Below are 23496 nucleotides of genomic sequence, written 5' to 3'. Positions count from 1 at the left end.
TGATTCCCTATTTTCACAGTTGCAGATTGTGCTTCCATAAACATGTGTGTGCAAATGTCTTTTTCATATAACTTATTTTCCTTTGGATAGATACGTAGTAGTGGGATTGCTGGATGGAATGGTAGTTCTACTTTTAGTTCTTTATGGAATCTCCATACTGTTTCCCATAGTGGTTGTACTAGTTTACATTCCTACCAACAGTGTAAAAGTGTTCCATTTTCACCACAACTATGCCAGCATCAATTGTTTTTTATTTTTAAATTATGGCCATTCTTGCAGGAGTAAGGTGATATGGCATTGTTGTTTAAATTTGCATTTCTCCGATAGTGATGTTGAGTATTTTTCATATATTTCTTGGCCATTTGTATATCTTCTTTTGATAATTGTCTATTCATCTCATTTGTTCACCTTTCGATGGGGTTGTTTTTTCTTGCTAATTAGTTCGAGCTCCTTGTAGAATCTGGATGTCAGTCCTTTGTCGGATGCAGTTTGTGAATATTTTCTCCTACTCTGGAGGTTGTCTGTTTACTCTGCTGATTATTTCTTTTGCTGTGCAGAACCTTTTTAGTTTAATTAGGTCACATTTATTTATTTATTTGTTTGTTTATTTTTGTTGCGTTTGCTTTTGGGTTCTTGGTCATGAACACTTTGCCTAAGCCAATGTCTAGAAGAGTTTTTCCAATCTTATCTTCTACAGTTTTTTTTGGTTTGGGGTCTTAGATTTAAGTCTTTGATTCATCTTGAGTGTTGTATTTTTTTTTTAAAAAAAGGTAAGCGATGAGGACTTAGTTTCATTCTTCTACATGTGGTTTGCAAATTATCCCAGCACCATTTGTTGAATAGGGTGTTCTTTCTTCACTTTATGTTTTTGTATGTTGTCAAAGAATAGTTGACTGTAAGTACTTGGCTTTATTTCTGGGTTCTTTATTCTGATCCATTGGTCTATATGCCTATTTTTATACCAGTACCATGCCATTTTGGTAACTATCACCTTGTAGTACAGCTTGAAGTAAAGTAATGTGATGCCTCCAGATTTGTCCTTTTTGCTTAGTCTTGCTTTGGGTATGTGGGTTCTTTTTTGGTTCCATATGAAATTCAGGATGGCTTTCTCTAGTTCTGTGAAGAATAATAATGGTATTTTATGTGTATTTTATGTGTATGCCTTGCTCTTTTTTTCTATATAACTTTGGTCTTTTTTTTTTTCAATTTTAAGAGTTCCTTGTTATTAGTCCATTATTTGTTGCCTATGTTCCAAATATTTTCTACCAATTCACTTATCTTTGACTTCGCTTGTGTTGTTTTCTGCCACGTATTGTTTTAATGTAGGCAATTTTATTAAACTTTTTTTGCATCTTGATTTTGAATTATGTTATAAAGCCTTTCCCTAAAATCAGGTAAAAGAGAAATTGACCCATTAACAATAGCTGTATAATTAAACGTTTACATTTATGTTTCTAAAATGCATTCATTCTATCTTTGTCTAAATGGCTATTCGGTTGTCCTAACATCAGTATATTCGCTCTAATGATTTGATATGCCACCCTTATCATATTCTAAATTTCCAAATCTACTCAGATTTTTTTTTTGCTTTCTTTTGCATTCTACTTTTCTTTTTGTATATTTCCATGCTAGTTCTAAAATATATTAATTACAGAGATTTTATAGTATCTTTTAATATCTGGAGTCATCCTCTGAGATCTTCCTTCTATTGTTTTGCTAAATATTGTGGCATGCTTTTTTTCCATAAAAACTTTAGTATTAACCTCTCTAGCTCCAGAATAACAATGACAATGTTTTAATTGGGAGAACTACTATCTTGATGATATTGAACTATTCTATCCGAAAACAATGAGTATCTTTTCATATGCTTAATTTTTTCAAGTGTGAATTCAGTGCGTGTGTGTGTGTACATTTTTTCCTCTTTTTTTAAAACCATTTCATGTTAAAATTAAACCATACTAAACAAATGCAATACTCAAGGAATTATAAGACAAATAGTCTTGTATCCAAGTCAAGAAATGGAACTGGGTCAGCCACACCAAAAACCCCTCTGTGTGCTCCATTCCTATCACAGCTCCCTCCCTTATTCCAAAAGTAGCCAGTATCTTGAAATCCATAGTAATCAGCTCTTTGCTTTCTTTATATTCAAATACTGTGTGTCCATTCTTTGACACTAAAGTTTAATCTCGCCAATGAAAACAAATTTTTATATGTCCCTTAAATTTCACTTAATCTACAGATTTCTTCTCCATCCTTTTGTTTTCTATATAGTTATCTATTGAAGAACCTGGGCTATTAGACCTGTAGAGTTTTTAAAGTTTGAATTTTGCAAACTCAGGATGCAGTTCGTTATGTTTCTTCTGGAAATTTGTATTCCCTATAAATTGGGAATACAAATATAAATTGGACCAAAAGGATTGATCAGACTCTGGTTTGGTTCTTTTGGCAAGCTTATAGTGCTGTTGTTGCATTATTTCATCAGGGAACACAGAATACTAGGCGTTCACTCTTTTTTGATATTAATAATTATTGATGCTAAGTGCCTCCAGCCTCTTTCTTTTCAATATCTCCCTAATCATTTTGTGTGTTTGCAACTCACTGATATACCACTGATATCTATATTCCTTTGGAAAATAGAAATCCTGGACTTTTATATGCAGCTTTCGCATCCTTTGTACGAATCAGAAGTCAGTCCTATGCCCTCCCCTTCATACTTACCCCCTTCTCCTCCTATCCACACATAATAACAAGGAGGTGCCTTTTACTACCTTGGTGGTAGGAAATAAGCACTGTGTATAAGAGCTCTTGGGAGGGGAAAGTGTGTTAGAGCCAACGTCCCCAAAGAGCACCATCCTTGCCTAATAAGCTCTAAAGGTTAATGAACCTTACATGTCTGGAGTAAATGAATAGTTTGTGTTTGTTTTCATTTATTAACATATATTAAAAGACACAGGAATGCTTTAGCCCTGAGGGAAAAGTCATCCCTAGGTGTATTTATTGCTCCAAAGGGCATGGTAGTGCTGAAGAATTCCTTTCATATAAGTTACTCCAAACCCTTCCTTGACCCAGAGAGAATCTTATCCAGAGGTGAGTTCTCTAAGGATGCTTGGCTGGTTAATGGTGCAAGCAAGGCTGAAACCCAAGTCCCCAACTGCTGCACTCATCCTGCTGCAGAGGAGCACAGTCTCTACTTGAATCCCTGCCTTCCTTCCCTCCTCTCTCACCAAGAGTAGAAAATCAGACTACACTAGGTCTCATAGTCACTAGGAAATGCTCTTAGATCAGCATTTTAAACAGGTGCTTTGTTTAGTCATTAGTTATTTTTATTAAGCGCCCACTATGTGCCAGGCAACTGCTTGGTATGGCTATCCAGTGATGAACAAAACAGATGAGGTCTTGCCCTCATGGAGTTTACTATAGTCCACTGAGGAAGATGAGCAATAAGTCAGGAGACAGCTACATAAACACAATTACAGATGATGCTAAATGTCATATAGAAAAAAAGAAAGAGAGAGAGAGAGAGAGAGAGTGATATGGACAAAAAAATACAAGAGTGGGGTTCTTTAATATGGATGATGAAAGAAGGCCTCTCTTAGGGGTGGCTGTTTATACAGAGATTGGAAGATGCAGTGGTTCAAAGGCAAAAGCAGGCTCTTTACACTACCCAATGTCACTTCTTTCTTTCCTTAATAAACTTTCATTGAATACTTTCTTATGTGCAAATCACTATACTAGCTGCTAAGGGCATACCAAGTTGAAATGATGTGCCTTTGTCCTAAGCAAAGTTTGTAGACTGGTGGAGGAAACACATAAATATAGAGATAACAGAAGAGAATAAATATAAAGCAAAGAGGGAGAGGACTGAGTTCTGGCTGAGGCTGGAGATGACCAGTCTCAAGTTACTAGATTAATGCTGTGGAGGCAGAGATGTTTAAAATTCAATTCCAGTGATATCATTGGTGTTGGGGTTCAGAGAGTGATACCCCAAAGAATGGGGCTTGGTCATGCTGAGCACTTTTGAGATAAAGAAACCGGAAGGCTTAAGAAGATACCTCTGAATCAAGGACTTTCTCACAGTCTCCAGCTCCTACCCAATCACCTCCAAAGCACAGGAAGGGGTTCTCTCTGGAAGTTCTTTTATCTGACTGAGAAAAATTTATTTTCAATTATCTTGAAACCCCCTCCCTATAAATTTCATCAAACAACCAGGGAAGATTAACCACTGAAGAAGAAAAGAGACTAAAAATCATCAGTAGCCATGCCCAGACTGACTTTTTATCTATTCTTCTGAAGGCAGTTCCAAGAGATTCCCTGGGAGGCTTTATCTACATAATAAGACAACCCTTTTCACAGTGAAGTTCCACCACTTCATAACTTCCCATATCTTGTCATTATCTCTCCCAGAACTCAGAGGAACTTTGCCTAAAACTCTTGTCTGCTCTTTGGGCCCATTCAATTCTCCTAGAAGTCCCTTATTACCATCAAGAGTGCCTACATTCCCCCATATCCCTCTCCCATGCATAGAACAGCATAGAAGATTCTGAGTTTCAGCCTGGCTCAGTGACTCAAGCCTGTAATCCCAGCATTTTGGGAGGCCGAGGTGGGTGGGTCACTGGAGGTCGGGAGTTCCAGACCAGCCTGGCCAATGTAGTGAAACCCCTCTCTACTAAAAGTACAAAACTTAGCTGGGCAAGGTGGTGCACACCTTTAATCCCAGCTACTTAGGAAGCTGAGGCAGGAGAATCACTTGAACCTGGGAGGTGGAGATTGCAATGAGTCGAGATTGCGCCACTGCACTCCAGCCTGGGTGACAAAGCTAGACCCTGTCTCAAAAAAAAAAAAAAAAAAAAAAGATTCCGAGTCTCATTGATCTGTGGAGTATTCACTCACTTGTGATTTTCCCCCATGCATGTTAATAAACGGATATGCCTTTTAATCTGTTAATCTATTTTTATCTTACTTTAGCAAATCTCTAGCAGGGAGAAGGAACTTTTCTTTCACCCCATATCGGTAAACAAACAACAAAACAAAACAAAAACTATTAAGCTCTCGGATCAGCAAATAGTCTCAGCAGAAATCTCATCTCAGCAGCATAATTGGTAATGGAAGATCCAAATGTTATACTTTGTTCACTTTAGATAGAATAAAGGGCATTCATTCTATCATTAAAGAAACAGCAGGTGGAATGGAGATATGGAGAAGAGTTTTCTGGTGTAACAAGCCAGTTCGCATGTTGCGAATAAAATCTGGTTAGTGCTAGTCTACAGTCTTTCTTTTCTTATCCATCTTTGGGTTCAGAATGATTTGGAAAACATCTTACTGCATATTCAAAAAAACCTGAAGTTACCTAAAAACAGCAAGAATGGACCCTAGCAACGTGCATATCTCCCACTGTGCAGCATGAAGTTGCCAATAGAGAAAGAGAGAGAGAGGTTCCACATACACAGGCTTACCTCTTCACTGTAGGACACACCTCCTTTGGAAGCAGCCTGACAGTCCTTACCCACCTTCATCTTCTTCCCCGTGGTCTCACCAAGTAGCCCAGGTTTGTTCATTGATCATGGGGAGTATGAACGCATTCTCTTATCTTCTACTCCATGGGCTGTTGAACCCATACCTCTAGGAAAGATGGACCTGACCTCACCAAAATCCACAGACAATCCAGAATTGCTTGGACCCTTTTAATTACTAGATTCACTGCCCAGGATATTCCTGGTAGAACTGCAGAAGCAGCATGGGTTAAAAAAAGAAGTTTTTCTGCTTCCTTCCTCCCCACCTATGTCTACATTTCTTGGCTACTGGAAAGACAGAATACATGAAGAATAAAAAGCGAATTTAACAATTCAGTGTTGAAAGGGGGTAGAATTTCATTTACCAAGACCTGTGCTCAGTGTTTGCTATTTATAATTTCCTGTGATTTTCAAAACAAATGAAGTTGACATTTTATTTTTATTTTATAGATGAAGAAATGAAGGCTGAAAGTGTTCAAGTGAATGCCTAGATTGGTCTCGGGTCTTCTAAATAAATAGTATATGCTCTTTTAATGGAACCAGGCTGTCTGCAGGCAACACACTCAGGATGGTCTCCTATAGTCATTGTTCTTTTGAAATCATAATACTAACTTAGGAGGTTCATTGAAAGCACATTGTCTTGTCCAAGTGCCATTAGATCCATTGTGAGATTCCCTGAAGTTCTGAACTTAAGGCCAGAGCTCATCTTCACTGCCAAAAGATGTATCTGAGACTGATTAAAAAATTAGGTTTGACTCACCCCAGCCCAGGCTCCTAGGAAACCATGCCTGTGTGTATGAGGCTGAGTGAGCACTTTAGTCAAGCACATGACTAATGTGAGCTGGAATAGCATATTGTCAAGATCAACCCCATCCCAGCTTGTGTGCAAATCAGAAATGCCAGAGAATTTTTCCATAGTCTTCCATAATGTTCATTATAAAAGAGTCCCCAGATGGCAGATGGCTATTAGCTCACTGTGACCTATATAAATGTCAAATGTAAAACTATTGCCCCAGCAAAATTCTCAAAATAAATAACAACAGGAGGGATGAGATTCTGTTGTCATCGGTATTTACAGTTGATGCATTTGGGCTCTTCTGTTCTCAAGCCAGCACAGAAATGCTTTCATCCCACTAGGGAATTCAATTAACAAGAGCAATACAGGAAGAGAAGTCCCACAAAAATAACTCACACAGATGAAGAATGGCTACCCTTACAAGGCCGGGAAGCAGGGGGTGGCTTTGGGGTATTTCTTACCCGACATTTTAAAGGTTTATCTCCAGATCTGTATCCTCATGACCAGATTTACTAAGCCAAAAGAAAGTTCGGCTTGTCTAGCTTCACACCTGGATAACCTAAAACAGGAGCATGCTTTACCATCAAAGGGAACCCCCAGATATCAAGAAATAGAGACTCAGTTATTTTTGTATTGGGCTTAGAGAATCAACTTATACTTCATTTGAAATTCACAGGGTCTCTCCGTGACAACTGTCAGCCCTACAGAGAACTGCTTTCCACCATGATATGTGTGTGTATATGTCCGTTGTGTATACGTACAATTTTTATACACACACACACATATGTATACTCAAAAAGGTATGTGTATATATCTTTTTTAGCATAGCAATGTTTCTAACACAACACAATTTAAATCTAGTTCTCCAGAAGAACAACTGGAAAAATCTTCAGTCAATCTGTTCAGTGAACTAAAATCAGCTTACATTGTCATGTTGACTTTATGGTATAATGATTCCATTTGGAATTTTCTCCTACATTTCTAAAGATCTATTGATTCTAGGAGCTGAGAAGTAAAGGGGGAAAAATTACCCCTAGAGCTTGGGCAAAGGATTCACCATGAAGCAACTGAGTAAGTGGTATGATCTGCAAGTTCAAAGAGAGGGTGACCATCTAATTTACCTTCCAGACTGGGAAATTCTGAGAGTGGAAGGTGGTGCTATTAATAATTTCACCAAGGCAACAGGCATAAACCAGGGGTATCCAGGCCAAACCTAGACATCAGGTCACCTTACTCAAAGATGATTTATAGACACCACTAAAAGAGCTTATTTAAACAGTGCATGTGTCTGTGGAATAAAAGGTTTCATTATGAGAAATAACCAAGGCAGGAAGGCAGCAGCGTGTAATAGAAAAAAAACTTTGTAATTCGACAGCACTTTATTTTAAAACCGCCTCTTTCCCAACTAGCTATGTGACCTTAAGCCTCTACTTTTTCATTGGAAAAGTGAGAATAAAATACCTTGAAAAGCTATTGTCAGAATTAAATGAGATAAAACATGTGAAGTGTCAGACACATTGCCCAGGAAGAATAGGTATATTGGAATTTTTCTTTCCCATTCTCAGGAACATGCAGACGCCCCAGCTCACATCTGTGATATGACATTACTCCTTGGTTTTAAATAAACAACTACTATAAATGCACTTGAAAATTAATTTGCAACCAAGTTTTTGCTAACAATAGACAATTGGCTCTACTAAAAATACAAAAACTAGCAGGGCATGGAGGCGCATGCCTGCAATCTCAACTGGTCTGGGGAAGTTGAGGAGAATCGCTTGAACCCGGGAGGTGGAGGTTGCAGTGAGCTAAGATCATGCCATTGCACTCCAGCCTGGGCAACAACAATAGCAAAACTCAATCTCAATAAAATAGAAAATAAAAAAAAGAAGTATTTGATCCTAGTGTTGTTTTAGTTTTCACCTTTGAGAAGACAAATGATTATACGAATCATGCCTCAGCTATGGTGTCAAGCCAAGGTTTGTCCTGGAAGTATAGGTCTCCCAGCCTAAAGAAACCTCCCAGTTTAGGAAAAGTGTCCAGTGTATAAATCATAGACCCTGAGTCTCATCATACATCTACTAATATGAGATAATTTCTGGTATGCTGAGACTGGCCAGTGTCCTACATATGCTTTTCATATGCTGTAAAATTTAAAGATTTTATAGCAAAAAGTCAATTTATGCTATTTCATTTAACTTCAAGAAAGCTCCCCAAATGGCCCATGGGTCCCAAACAACAGACGGCCCATCTTTCATTCCATGTGAGGCTTCTTCTGGCTCCTATTCCAACTCAGGGTACTCATTGGTGGACACTTTATATGCAACACTCTTATAAAAGCAAAGTTGCAATTATTCCATTGGAGTCACATTCCAAAATTTCACTCTCACTATGGAAAAACTTAGAGAAAAATTTAGCCCTGAGGGTCTTATTGCTAAAATTGAATTCACATTCTAAAGTAACACTAACACTCTGGAATGGGTCTTGAAGTTAGAACACATTTATCTGCTGTTCAATAGGTGTTTGTAAAGTACCCATTACTTACCAGCATCATAGTAACAAGCTGAAACGACTCAGGGTTGGCATTCAAGAAGCCCAACGCCTTAGGGGAGGAAGAAGCAACTAGATACTGTACACCAAGTAGATACTTTAATGGAGTTAAGAACAAGTTAAATTGAAGCATAAAGAAGCATCTAGACAGACCTGGGGAAGAAAAGGTTACAAAGAAGGAGAGGCATTTGAGCTGGGATTTAAAGGTGGAGTTTGCAAAGGGTTCAAGATCTAGGAAGAGGGAGCAGCCCACAGAAAGGCTGGGAAGAGGGGCCTGGGCGTCACACATCACAAGCACAAGGGCAGCATATGATGTGCAGAGGCTAGGAAAGCCCATAGGATGGACATGTGCGGAGGACTTGGTCATGAGGGATGCTCTCCATTTTGTAAAGGTGTGCAGAGGTTTATCTGACATGCCCTCAAGTCTTCAACCTATGCTTTGGATCTGCTCCACAACTTCATCAGAAAACCCTGTCTGCTGTAGGCTGAGATTCTGTCCTCCCTCTGACTCCCCTTGGTCAGGCCAACGTCTCTCTCCTGCTGGTCAGGAATAGCCTGTCCTAAATAATTTCGTGTGTCTGTTAAATTTTGTTTAACTTATTCTTAACTGTTCCTTCTATGTCTACCATGGCTAGAATGCAAGCTCTGTAAAGGAGATGCTTAGGTTTATCTCAACTCACTGGTTTATTCCCAGTTCCTTGAACAGTGCTCACACAGACTTGGCACTCAGTAAACACGCACAAAGCATGAGTGAATGAAGTCCATCAGGGAAGAAGGGGAAGGCCAAACAGAAAGCCTCTGTGCCTCCTTCCCTGGCCTTTGCCTGTCTTAAGTATCAGGGTTCCTTGTAAGATTTCAATGCGAATCAGATTCCACTGCTTAAACAAACAATCATAGAAGGAAACAATTATGATGGCCTCTAAGAATTCTAAGCACCGTGATGTGACCCGACTTGACGTTGAGGAGATCCTAAGGTGCAGATGAGACAGAGGCCCTAAGGCTAGAAGGAGAGAAGGCAGGTAAGGAGGGTCCTGCTGGGCTACAGGAGTGGAGCTGAGATCCTGCATTCAAGGGGAAGCAGGGAGAACTTAGGAATGGATGAGATAAGTGAGAGGGATTTTTAGAAGGAAGAATCCTTAGGTTTGGATGTGGAGCAGGTCAAGAGAAGAAGGACTCTAAGAACTCCTCTCAGTTTCCGGCTTAGACAAATTGCACAGAAGGTGACAGCATCAAGTGACACAGTGAAGATGAACGGGGCAGTCTGGAGCTTGTGTGAAGGCCTTAGAGGATACCTGGGTGACAACGCCCATGTAGGCATTTGAATATAGATGGTCTCTGAATTAAAACAGTTTGATTTACAATTTTTTCTTTTACTTTATGATGGTGGGAAAGTGATATGTATTCATGTATTCAGTAGTCACCATACTTCAAATTCTGAATTTTAGTCTTTTCCATGGCTAGTAATATGTAGTATGATACTCTCTCAAGATGCTGGGCCAAGTCATCTAACACAAAGCCTGTCTATAATAAAGCATTGAATAGCTCATGTAACTTATTGAACACTGTGCTGAAAGTGTTTTGATCATGTTTAAGGTAGGCCCGACTAAGCTATGAAGTTCAGTAGGTTAGGTATATTAAATTCATGTTCAACTTATTATATTTTCAACTTATAATGACTTTATAGGAACATAGCCCAGTCATAAGTCAAGGAGCATCTGTACAAGGCCCTAGAGCTCAAGAGAGATACAGAAGTCATCAGCATTTGGGAGGTGGATGGAAGCATGACCTAGAGTGAAGTTATTCAAAGAAAGCGTGTAGAGTGAAAAAAAAAAAAAAAGCACAAAAAACACTCATTGGAGAGGCACAAGCATCCAGTCAGCAGGTGCTTAGAACCTGATGAGCCTTGGTTTTTATTCTGGCACCACAATATAGTGTCCAATACACTGTATCCAATGTAATGAACTCTTCAGAGCCTTGACTTTCACATCCACCAAATAGTGGGAATTATCATTTCCACTACTGAGATACTTCCCATTTGAATGATACAAATCCAGTTAGGAGACAGTGTAAAGAACTTAGAACATATGAAGCACTTAATAAATATGAGCTGTGGGCATTACTATCTGTTATAATTATATCAGGTAAAATGATGCCAAATAAACTAACACTTAATAGGAAGAACAGAGTCACCAACCTAAGGAAGAAAAGCATTTCAGAAAAAGAGTGAGTGGTCAACAGTGTGCAATACTGCTAACAAAACAAGCAACATTTCAGAAATGCTACTCAAGTCTGGCAGCTGAGTTTTTTGATGACTTTGCTAAAAGCAGAGCAGAGGGAGTGGTGAGTACAGAAGCCAGATGGAGTTGGATGGGAGGAGAACTCAAGAAAATAAGTTTTAAATCAAGCTCAACCTCTCTCTAGCTCTGTGATCTTGGAACAATTACTTAGCCTTACCGTGAGCTGTGGTTTAAATATTTGTCCCTTCCAAAACTCATGTCTAAATGGAATCCCCAATGTGGCAGTATTGACAGGTGGATACTTTATGAGGTGATTGTGTCAGGAAACCGCTGACGTTATGACTGTATTAATCCATTCATGAGTTAATGGATTAATGCATTAATTAGTGGGTTATCATGAGTGTGGAACGGGTGGTTTTATAAGAAGAGGAAGAGAGACCGGAACTTGCACACTCAGCCGTCTCACCATGTGATGCCCCATGCCGCCTTGGAACTTTGTGGAGAGTCCTCACCAACAAGAAGGCTCTTGCCAGATGTGCCCCTCCACCTTGGACTTCTTAGCCTCCAGAACTGCAAGAATTAAATTTCTTTTCTTTATAAATTGCCCAGTTTTACATAGTCTGTTCTAAGCAACAGAAAACAGAATAAAACATTGTGTTTCAATGCCCTCATTATAAAATGGAAATAATGAAATGCTTATGACAGTATCTGGCCAATGATCTTCCATTGCTTCTTCTCTTTGTTCCAATAGCAAAAATTAAAAAAAATGGAAAAAGAACCAGTCATTGTATTTGATGCTGTTTCAAACACTTCAGCACAGAAGTACATTGATAGTTCAAAAAATAGCTACACTGGAAGAGAACATCAGATGATGAGAATAAAATTTGCATAAGGTATTCAAATAATTATGTCAAAATTAAATCACTCTAGTCAGTTAATGTTTTATTTTTCTCTTTTGTTACATCAGATTTCCTTACCTAATGGTTACTCTCACCATAATTAAATGTAATTACACAACGACTGGACAAACCCTCAAAATGTATTTTCTTTACATTGGCCATCAGTGAAACTGACTAACATGCTCACAGCCCTAATTCAATTTTAACTCCCTTTGACTTCAAAGGACCCTGTTTTGAGTTTGGCAGTAAATTACTATGTTGCCCTGATGAGGAAGTATTTATAAGGTTTCTGGGCCCTGCTATTAAATGTCCAGTCTGCTATTTTTCTTGCTCAAATGACCTCATTTTCTTAGAACCAAAAAAGGGCTCAGCAGCCTCCTTTTCCTTCTTAGGCATCCTACTCCTGGGAGCTGAAAGAAAAGGAGTGAGAAGCTACATTCCCCCAAACCCAGAGCAGAATCTCAGTGTATTCATTTCCTGCCCAGCCTCCCTTTGGGGAAAGGAGAGCCTTTTGTTCCTCTACTGGTGAGGACAGAGTTAACACAACCCAGAAGAGACACAATAAAGTCTTTCCCCTCTTCTTATTCTGGCATGCCTACTCTTCACTTCAATGTCTATTTGTGCAATCATAAATTCTGAACTCAGGAGGATAATCCCAGCCAAAGTCTACATGTGCCGGATACCATAATGTAAACTGCATATGTTGCAAGAAGCTGTTAAATTGAACCAGTGAATGAAATCATGGCCAGCTCAATATTTGGGTCTCTGGATTTCCTCTCCTCTGTAAACCAAGGCCTCTCCTCTCAATTCTAACTTTCTGACATGCCCATAAACAAAGGTATTTTTGGCTACCGGATCCCCTTGAGATATTCAGGAATAGCCTCAATTCCAGAGTTAAAGTTCAGGCTTTGCTCAAGGGTACCAAGGGCCAGTCCTACAGCTTCTTTTCTTCCTTCCAGTTAGCAGACAGTGATGGGCACAAAGAGTACCCAAAAAAGTTTCACTTCTATTCTTTACGGGCCCCTCCCCACTGCCTTCCACTGGGAAGTTGACCCAGCAGACTGGTTCAGCAGGGATGAATCCAGTCCACAAAATTAGGTTAGTAGTTGTTTGAGCTTCCATCCAGCTAGGGAGGTAGAAACTTACTTGAGCCATTTTAGCTCTCCTGCCTCCCACCTCCCTGGGGTTGCACCCAAGTTTGAGGTGATTAACAGTTTTATTTCATTTCTATTGCTATAAAGGAATACCTGAGGCTGGTCAATTTATAAAGAAAAGAGGCTTATTTGGCTCACGGTTCTGCAGGCTGTACAAGAAGTATGCCACCAGCATTTGCTTCTGGTGAGGGACTCAGGCTCTTTCCGCTCATGGCAGAAGGGGAAGGGGAGTTGGCATGTGCAGAGATCACATGATAAGAAAGGAAACAAGAGAGTGTGGGGAGGTTCTAGGTTCTTTTTAAAATCAGCTCTTGAGGGAATTAATAGAGTGAGAACTGACATGTTATCTTCAGGATGGCACCAAGACATTCATGAGGGCTCTGCCCCCATGAACTAAACACCTCCTATTAGGCCCCACCTCCAACATTGCAGATCACATTTCAACATGAAGTATGGGGAAATCAAATATACAAACCATAGCATGAAGCAATGCCCAGGTGTGAGAGGCAGACTTCTGCCCCTTGATGTCCTCTACACAGAACAGCACCCACTGAAGCATGCATCTCCCTCCCTGGTCCCTGGCTATTGGTCTATGCAAGGTGATGCTAAGGCATCCGTTCATCTTCATATGGCCCTTTCTGCTCCAGTCCCATTCTCTTAGCTTTATTTAAGCTACAATGTTTGGGATTCCTTTGGCTATTTTCAAGCCCTTCTTCTGGGTTCTAAGAATTTCTGTAAAAATTAACTTTCTGAATTTGTCTTGTCTCCTCAGGCCTCTGCCCAGGAAGCAGGGCCCAGGCACTCTGTGGCCTGCTAGCTTCTATATTCTTGTTACTTCCCCCGGAGAGCCCAGAATCCAGCTCTGAAGCTATTGCAAAATGCCACTCTGTAGTTCAGTAAGAGTTTCACTCAAAACAGAAGGAAAGATTATGTTCCCGGAGGCTAAATGTAAATCTCTCATAGAGCTAGAAGTTTATGATTCTATGATTCACTGTCCTCAGGAATCATATCTCCTCCCACGTTCTCTTTTGCAACACAGAGTCTAAAACTGATTCATTGGTATATTTTTACATATATATTTAAAACATATATGTACACACAAAACATATACAACGTATATAACTATATATACACATATATCTCTATATATTTACATAGAGATGTGGATATCTTCAGGCAGAAAGAACTGAGATATGTCTAATGCTCTGGGTACAGGATTTGAATTTTTGTTATTTAGGGACAGGCAACCTTGAAAAGTTGCACCCATTGGACATTCCACATAAAAAGGATAAAATGGAAATATAATCATAATGATAATTTTAAATATTTCATTCAATATGAAATCTAGATCTTCATGTATTAATATTTTATCTGAGAAATGAGTTATCTCAGGTCAGGCAGCCAGTACACATGCACATACACTCAGGGAGAGGGAAGTAGAAAGACTTTTGGGTTCTGAATATGGGGGCTCCATAGGAACAAATACCAGAGTGAAGTTCTATAGCGTGAGAAAACTCACAAAGCTCCTCTAGTACTTCTCCATGCACATTTAGTCCCACTCTATCACCAAGCGCCTAGAGCTCATATACAAGCTGTATCTATATGTCCCATTAGCACAGTAGCATAAAAAATTTAAATCACCATCATCCTCTTTCCTCTCAGCTCTGCCCATTCAGCTCATTCTCCTTTGGTCAAGTGATTAAGTAGTTATGAGATTAGGATCTCAGTACAACAGGGATAAGAAAATTAAAGAAAGGCAAGTTCATTGCAAAAAATAAAATTATATATATATATGTGTATATATATAAAAAACAGAAAAATATTAAAAAAAACCTTTTATCATCTCACAACTCAGAAATCCGGAAATGTTTACTCCTAATATTATAAAGTGTGTTCTTCCAGTTGTGTGCGTGTGTGGGCATTTATTTGTTTTCAAATATACTCAACAAAATTGGAATAAAACAGTTTGGCCTTTTATGCTTTGCATGCTTAGCATTTTGTCACATGTACTTTGCACTATCTCAACATTCTTCAAGAAATGAATTTTAAAGTATGCTTGGCATATTGTACCTTTATGGAAAATTTTGAACATTCAGGTTATTTGCAAAGTTTGACTATTATAAATAGTACTATAATAATACTCTAATGATCATCTTTGTGCACAGCTTTAATCACCTTCATTTGAGAAATATCTAAACAAAAAAGATTAAATTCTTTTAAGTAGTTTGATATATGTTGCCAAATTACCCGCTAAAAACAATTTATTAATATTCTATCATCCAGCCTCTTACGAACACTGGTTTCATTGTCTTTGACCTTTAAATAAATTAAAATAAATATATCTATATATTTGCATATATCTAAATATATTTTTATGTAGATATTTTCAGGCAGAGATAACTGAGATACGGCTAATGCTCTGAGCATAGGGTTTTCATTTTCATTGTTTAGAGACAGGCAGCCTTGAAATGTTTCACCATTGAACATTTTACAAAAGAAAAGGAAAATATAATTATAATGATAATTTTAAATATTTCATTCAGTATGAAATATAGATCTTAATATATTAATATTTTATCAATAGGTTTACATTTATTTGATTATTCGTTATGCGTAGTAGGCTATACATACCTCCAAAAGTATCAGGTCTTAATCCCTGAAGTATGCAAATGTTACCTTATTTGAAAAATTGATTTTTGTAAATGTGATTAAATTAAGGATCTTGAGATTAGGGGTTATGCTGGATTATCTGGGTGGGTCTTACATGCAATCACGAGTATTCTTAAAAGAGAAAGGAAGCAGAAAATTAGACACACCGAATAGAAAGCAGAGATTGAAGCGATATGACCACAAGCTAAGGAATGTCTGTGGCCACTAGAAGCTGCAAAAGGGATTGTTCTCTAGATCCTGCAGAGGAAGCATGGCCTTGTTGCTGACCCAGTGAAACTACTTTCAAACTTCTGAACTATAGAGTGATAAGAAAATAAATGCTTCTTGTTTTAAGCAACCAAGTTTGTGAAATTTGTTATGGCATCTATAGCAAACTAGCACAGGTTTAACTTATCTTCATATATGTATTGACTACTGTTTTTCTTCCTGTGTTTAAAATGCCTATTCGTTATATTTCTTGCTCATTTTTCTCTTATGAAATTTGTTTTTTCTTCTTGATTTTTCAAATACATTGATAGCTTTGCATTTATACATTTATAGCTCTATCTTAGTGGTGCGAATAATACCCAAATACACAATAATAAATCTTTTAAGTTTGCTTACAGTTTTTGGATGAATATGGGTTTTGAGTTTTTTACGTTTTAAAATCTTTCAATGCGTTCGTCTATAATTTCTTATTTTGCTTTTATGTGATGTCAGATGGATACCTACCTACATTTTCTTATAAGTCATTAGTAATTTCATATTTTATAGTTATCTTTTTCTTTCATGTAGAATTTCCTTTTGTGGGTGATGTGAGGAGGTATCATAGCTGTTTTCTTTAATAGCTAGCCAATTGTTATAGAAGCACTTATTCAATAATCATCTCTCTTCATTGATTAAAGTACTATCTTTATCCTTTGATTAATTACACACTATGGTCTGTTTCAGAGTCTTTTTATTCTATTCTATTATCATCCATACTTAATTATAGTAGTTTTATAAAAATTCTTTAAAATCTAGAAATACATGTCTCCATATGTATTATTCTTTTTTAAATGTTTCAAAAACTTTCCAGATTAACTTTATGATTCCTTTGTAAAGTTAAAAAAATCATTTTAGAATTTGTATTGGAATTGCATTAAACTTATCAACTGATTTCCAAACCTCAGTCATTGGGATTCACTGACACATTTAAAATGTCGGCATTTTTAAACAGGAACATAGGGTGGCTGGATGCTAATAGGGAGGTAGACTCAGACGTAGACAGGGAAAGTTGTTCTAAATACTGGATTTCATCAGTCACGTCTAGGTAGAATTTTCACTTATTGCTCTTTGTAGTCTATGAACTCTCTCAAAAAACTTCTAGCATTTCTGTTGGCTTTACTCTTCTGGGCAATCCTTGCTATGAATATTTTGGATTTCCTAAGTCAGACTTTTTCACAATTCTCTTACTACTTCGGTTTATGTTTTTCCTTTGAATTCTGGGAGAATTTCTAGGATTTTCCTTCATTTTCACTGATTCAGTTTATCAGTAGTCTCCATTTAGTGGCTCACTGCTACTTTGTGGTTTTAAAGTCTATACTTGCATTTAAAGTCTATACTTGCATTTTTAAAGTCTATACTTGCATTTTTTTTCATTGGGACTTTTATGATTTCATATCGTTACCTCCCTATGACATTTAAAAAATTCACAAATGAAATACTTGCTTGAGTACTGTAGAATATACACATTTGAAATGTTCAGCAATTTCTCTATTTATTGCAGTAGTTTGAGCCCCATAGAAAGAGTGCTGCTCTAAATCTAAAGAAAGTTTTCTTTTAAAATTATAGAATATTTTTGTGCTAGTGGTTTTTCTCCATTTGTGCCTTTCTTTCTTTCTTTCTTTCTTTCTTTCTTTCTTTCTTTCTTTCTTTATTTCTTTATTTCCTTCTTTCTTTCATTCTTCCTTCCTTCCTTCCTTCCTTCCTTCCTTCCTTCCTTCCTTCCTTCCTTCCTTCTTTCTTTTTATCTTCCTCTGTCACCCAGGCTGGAGCACAGTGGCACCATCTCAGCTCACTGCAACCTCCCCCTGCCTGGTTCAAACAATTCCCCTGCCTCAGCTTCCTGAGTAGTTGGGATTACAGGCACCCACCATCACGCCTGGCTAATTTTGTATTTTCGTATTTTGTATTTTTGTATTTTTAGTAGACGTGGGGTTTCGCCATGCTGGCCATGGATGGTCTCAAACTCCTGACCTCAGGTCATCGGCCTGCCTCAGCATCCCAAAGTGCTGGGATTACAGGCTTGAGTCACCACACCTGGCCCACTTGTGCATTTTTTAAATGACTTGTATATGCTTGTTAAGAGCTGAAAATAATAAAGTATTAAGAACTGACATGGTTTCTCTCATAGATTTTGTGAGTCCCTACAAGAAAAAAAAATATATATATATACCTTTTAAGTTTCAAAAAGAAAAGAGAAAGGTACAGATTTACACTGGTTTTATACTTTACCAGTGCAGAAATTTTTCAGCATTAGAAGAATATGGACATGTCAGACTGGAAGGTAGTAAGTTCAGAGTGACTTGGCATTTTCACTGATGAACTTCTCTTAGGTAAGGTGAGACAGTCAGAAATTGTTAGGGAGAGCTCTCCACATTCTGTTGTCTATGCCAGGATTATGAATTGCCATCAGCCAATTGCTTGATGCAGACTCTCGAACCAGACTGGTACCACAGACAAACTGATGGGACACAAATGTCTTCTCAGGTCATCCCACAGTATGTTTAAATAAAAATCTCCACTGCTCAGAGCCTTGGGTGGGTTGGGGGATTGAAGAGATTTGATTGGGTCTCTTTGGTTCACTTATCTAGCAAACTTCTCTTTCATATGCAGCAAAATGCATAGGTTGTTGGCCAGATAAGGTAGATTTTGCCCTACATTTTATTAAAATGTTCTCCAAGTTTCTGGAACTTGCCTTGCACCCTTCATTAGTTTCCAACGCAAAATAAACCCCATTATTAACAACAGGTAATTTTTGTGGGACTCTAGAGGCAAGAAGTTACTGGCTTATGTTTAAGTTCCCATCTTTCTTGAAAGTTTGGAAACACATTTTAGAAACTGGAAAACACTATACAACCTACTTCTGTCAATGTTGACACCATTCTGTCATCTAGGTTTTAAATTGGTGGTGTTACTTTTGATTACTTCTCTCTCCCAGTCTTAAAGCAGCCTCCAAGTTTTTGAACCTCTACTTGCAGTTCCACCTTTCCTTTTGCTTTCACTGTAACTAATATAGACTAAGTCCCTTCTATTGTGGAACCTCATGTTCCAAGTTATCCCCAGCTCTGCTCCTCATTCCAATCTATCCTACACACTGTCTTAGTCCACTTTGTGCTGTTGTAACGAATACCACAGACTGAGTAATTTATAATGAATGCCATTATATGAATGGGGATATGAATGGGGATAGGCTTGTGGTTCTGAAGGCCGGGAAACCCAAGATCAAATGGCTGCATCTGGTGAGGATCTTCTTGCAGTATCATAGCAGGAGGCATCACCTGGGTGAGAAAGAGCAAGAAGGGACCAAATTCACTTTTATAACAAATCCACCCTCATGACAATGAACCCACTCCCATGATAACAACATTAACCTATTAATGAAAGCAGAGCCCTCATAGCCTAGTAACCTCTTAAAGACCCCTCTCAACACAGTTGCATTGGGGATTAAATTTCCAGTTTATGAACTTTGAGGTATCCATTCAAATCATAGCAATGCTCCTGAGGTTAATCTTCTCAAAACATTTCAAACCACCAGTGGCTTCCACTGTCAACTGAATACAATTCAAATGTTTTCAGGTTTCCCACTATTTGGTTTCTTCATAAATAAAAAATCATTTCAATCACTCCTTGACACAAATTATTCTCACCTTTAAATACTGTGCCTGGGATAGGCAATGCTTGATTTCAGTCCCAACTACGGTCCATCCCCTGTAGCCTACTTAGAATTCCCCTTTGGGCTCCTGTGTCAGACTGTCAGCACCAGGAATATATGGTCATGTCATGTGTATCCTCACAAATCCTCAGCACCTAACATAGTACCTGGGTCATAGTATTAAACAGATACTTATTGAGTCATACTGACTTCTATCTTTTGTAGCTTTTCTAGTCCCACAGGATACCATAATCTTTGACATCTGTGATAAATACTCAAGGCTTATCCATTGATCCAAGTGCTTGCTTTTTATAATTATTTTTAAGTTTTTCTTTGGGACATAATGTAGATCAATATTTCATAAATGTTTTATTGATGATGAAAATAAAGAATATTCTCTGTAGGACACAAAAATCAATATATGCACATTTACACATATAGCCGTATTAATTATGTTATTCAGGACTTACATAACTAGTTTAATTTTTTTCTATTTGATCTATAAAAGGTGTCGATATGTGTGCTACAGTCTTCTACTACCATTGTAATCCTGTCAATTCCTCCGTTTTCTACTATTCTTTTATCTATTCCAATGAAATCTGTGTCTATCAACTTTCAAACAGATAAGCAGAATAACTATAAATTGTAGACAAGGGATTTATTGTAGCCATTAGACAGTATATAATTGTGGGAGGAACTAGGGAGGAGGGCATATCTGATAAGGGGATTTGGAGGAGCAGAGAAGTCATTAGCAAGCTACTTTGAGAAACCTAGTACATCCATCATTAGAGCGAAGCCATGGAGAGGAGAAATACATGGAAGAAATCTACAGATCCACAGCCAAGTGTCTAGGTAGGGACCAGCTGCAAAGAAGAATTGAATATAGAGTCGAAACATTCAAAGACAAGGGGAACTCTCTGACGCCTCTAAGTCTGTTACCACCACTAACCACCATAACCTTCTGTCTCCCAAATCTTATGCAAGTACTCCTTTACTCATCACCAAATTGGAAGAGGATTCCAGGAAAGGTTAACCAACTTGATGATAATAAAACCCCACACAGCTCAGTCTTTGCCAATGAGACATCCATATACACATTTTAAAACTATGTTTAAGGCCGGGCGCGGTGGCTCAAGCCTGTAATCCCAGCACTTTGGGAGGCCGAGGCGGGCGGATCACAAGGTCAGGAGATCGAGACCACAGTGAAACCCCGTCTCTACTAAAAATACAAAAAATTAGCCGGGCGCGGTGGCGGGTGCCTGTAGTCCTAGCTACTCAGGAGGCTGAGGCAGGAGAATGGCGTGAACCCAGGAGGCGGAGCTTGCAGTGAGCCGAGATCGCGCCACTGCACTCCAGCCTGGGCAACAGCGTGAGACTCCGTCTCAAAAAAAAATAAAAAATAAAAAATAAAACTATGTTTAGCTTTTAAATAAAGATAATACAAAAACCATGCTCCACATAGTATGATGCAAATAGCCCTCACACAACCTAAAGCAACCCTCTTCCCAGAAAGAGGACACCAAGATCCCCAAAGGCCCGTGTCATTTTATCCATTTGGGGCCAATATTTGTAAAATACAAGGTTAAGGATATGTAAGGAGGTAAAAGGTATTAGCACATCTTATGTTAATTGGTATGGAAATTGAAGAGTGAAAAACAGAAAAAAAACTATATATCTATAAACTATATATATCTAATGATGTATATCACTCTATATAAATATATTGATATAAATAGTTATGTATATATAGATATATAGCTATATATACATCTATAGTTACATATCAAAATAGATATATAGATATATAACTGTATTTATGTGCTTATTTATAGATATATATCAAAATTCACCTCTAAGTAAAGAAAAAATTATCTTCTCGATTATGTTATTATTGCTAGTGCTTATAACTTCTTTCTTTCTCTATCTATTCCATATTCTCTTCCCTTCAGCTGGTCATGATTCCCTAGCTGGACTGAAATCCTTACTTCTGGGGCATCTGTACACTACCAGCCCTATTTATCTTAACTATTTGCCACCATGTTATCTGTCAGTATCAAGTGGTGGTATTTTTGAAAAATCTTATTTTAATACCTTAATCAGTATTTTAGTAAGAATTATTTTAGTAAGAGACTACACAGGGAGCCTTAAGCCAACTACCAGTTTGAGTTAGTATTTATATTAACTGATATGTAAACAGACATATACTCCCACAAAAAGCATTTATTTAATGGTCACTATCTTCCAAGAACTTAAGCTGGACTTGGGAAACACCAAAATGTTCCCCAAGGAGCTCAGATTTAGTAGGAGGCATGTGCAGTATACAGTTGTGATTTCAGTAGAGTGGAATCTATTATAATCTGTGGAAGCTGAAATAATTGGTTTTGCTGGAATACTGAATGGAAACATTACAAATGAACAGACATTTTCCTAGGTCTTGAAGAATAAGGAGTGTCCCAAAGGGATATGTTAGGGAAAAGCAATCAAGGACAAACAGCACCATATGCACAGGCAAGAAGAATAAATATCAAGTTGAAAAATCATGTCTGATGATATAAAAGCAAAGGTATACCAAGCAATAGTTAAGAGACAGAAGGAAGTATAGAAATGGAGGGGTGGGATGTTAATGTTATCATCATTAAAATGGGGAGTCAAGAAAACTAGCCTTTACAGAATATGATATGAACGTTTAAGTATGATGTTTGAAGTTGCACGTGGAGGCAAAAGTGGAAACTTAGAATTCTTACTTAACTATATTAGGAAGAAGTGGGAGAAGGCAGGGGAGGTATGAGCTATGCCAGTCTCCAGAAAGGTGGGGAGACTGCGGACTGCTATAACAATGACAAGGAAAATAAAGACGTGGCATATTTAGATATTTGGTAATAGCAAAAAAGAAAAAAGAAATAGTTAAAGTTAGGTTGACCAAAAATGTATTATGCAAACATGACACTTTGGGGAGTAAAAGCAGATGCTATTAAAAATTATCAGGGGAAAAAATAAACAGGCATAAATCTGTGCTGAATTGGGCAAACTGAGAAGTTTGAGCGTTGCCTTAGTCCATTTTACGCTGCTATAACAAAATACCACTGATTGTGTAATTTATAGTAAACAGAAATATTTTGACTCACAGATCTAGATGTGAGAAGTCCAAGATCAAACAAAGTCCAAGATCTGGTGAGGGCCTTCTTACTGCATTATAATATGGCAGAAGGTGGAAGGACAAGAGAGAGCTGGAGCAAGCAAGAAGGCACAAAACTCATTCTTTTGTAATGGTATTAATTCGACCAATGAGAGCAGAGCTGTCATGGTCTATTCACCTCTCAAACGTCCCACCTCTTAATACTGTTACGATGACAATTAAATTTCAACATGTGTTTTAGAGGGGACAAGTATTCAAGCCACACCAGTCACCATACAGGAAAGGGAGCAGTTGAGCTTTTCTCTATCATTTCATTTTTCTATGTGCATACTTTTGATTGGTGAAAAAAATAACCCTCATTGCTTTGCCTTTTTTTTTTCGTTTGAAACAGGATCTCACTCGGTCACCCAGGCTGGAGTGCAATGGCATGATCACGGCTCACTTCCATCTCTGCTTTCTGGGCTCAAGAGATCCTCCCACTTCGGCCTCCCAAGTAGTTAGGACTACAGGCAGGCACCACCACACCTGGCTAATTTTTGTGTTTTTGGCAGACACGAAGTGTTTTTGCCTTTTTACTTTTTGATATGCACAAATGATGGGGGTCTTTTGTCTGTCTGCCCAATGTGGTTGTTAATTCCCGGAGAGCAAAAGT

At 38.1% G+C, this 23496-nt stretch overlaps 1 long non-coding RNA gene across 2 annotated transcripts in view; it reads right to left on the bottom strand.

The window, feature by feature from the left end:
- Positions 1-23496, bottom strand: part of LOC139355871 (uncharacterized) — a 147320-nt gene that overhangs the window by 27109 nt on the left and 96715 nt on the right. The window contains exon 6 of one of the 2 annotated variants that reach the window (XR_011607106.1): positions 18335-19334. The exons of the other annotated variant lie outside the window; for it this stretch is intronic. This is a non-coding gene — a long non-coding RNA (uncharacterized lncRNA). Of the gene's footprint in view, positions 1-18334; positions 19335-23496 lie in introns of those variants that run through there. 2 annotated transcript variants of the gene reach the window in all.

Source organism: Macaca nemestrina, chromosome 8 (genome assembly GCF_043159975.1).
Source record: "Macaca nemestrina isolate mMacNem1 chromosome 8, mMacNem.hap1, whole genome shotgun sequence".
NCBI classification, from domain to species: Eukaryota; Metazoa; Chordata; class Mammalia; order Primates; family Cercopithecidae; genus Macaca; species Macaca nemestrina.
This window is presented reverse-complemented; position numbering and strand designations above follow the sequence as displayed.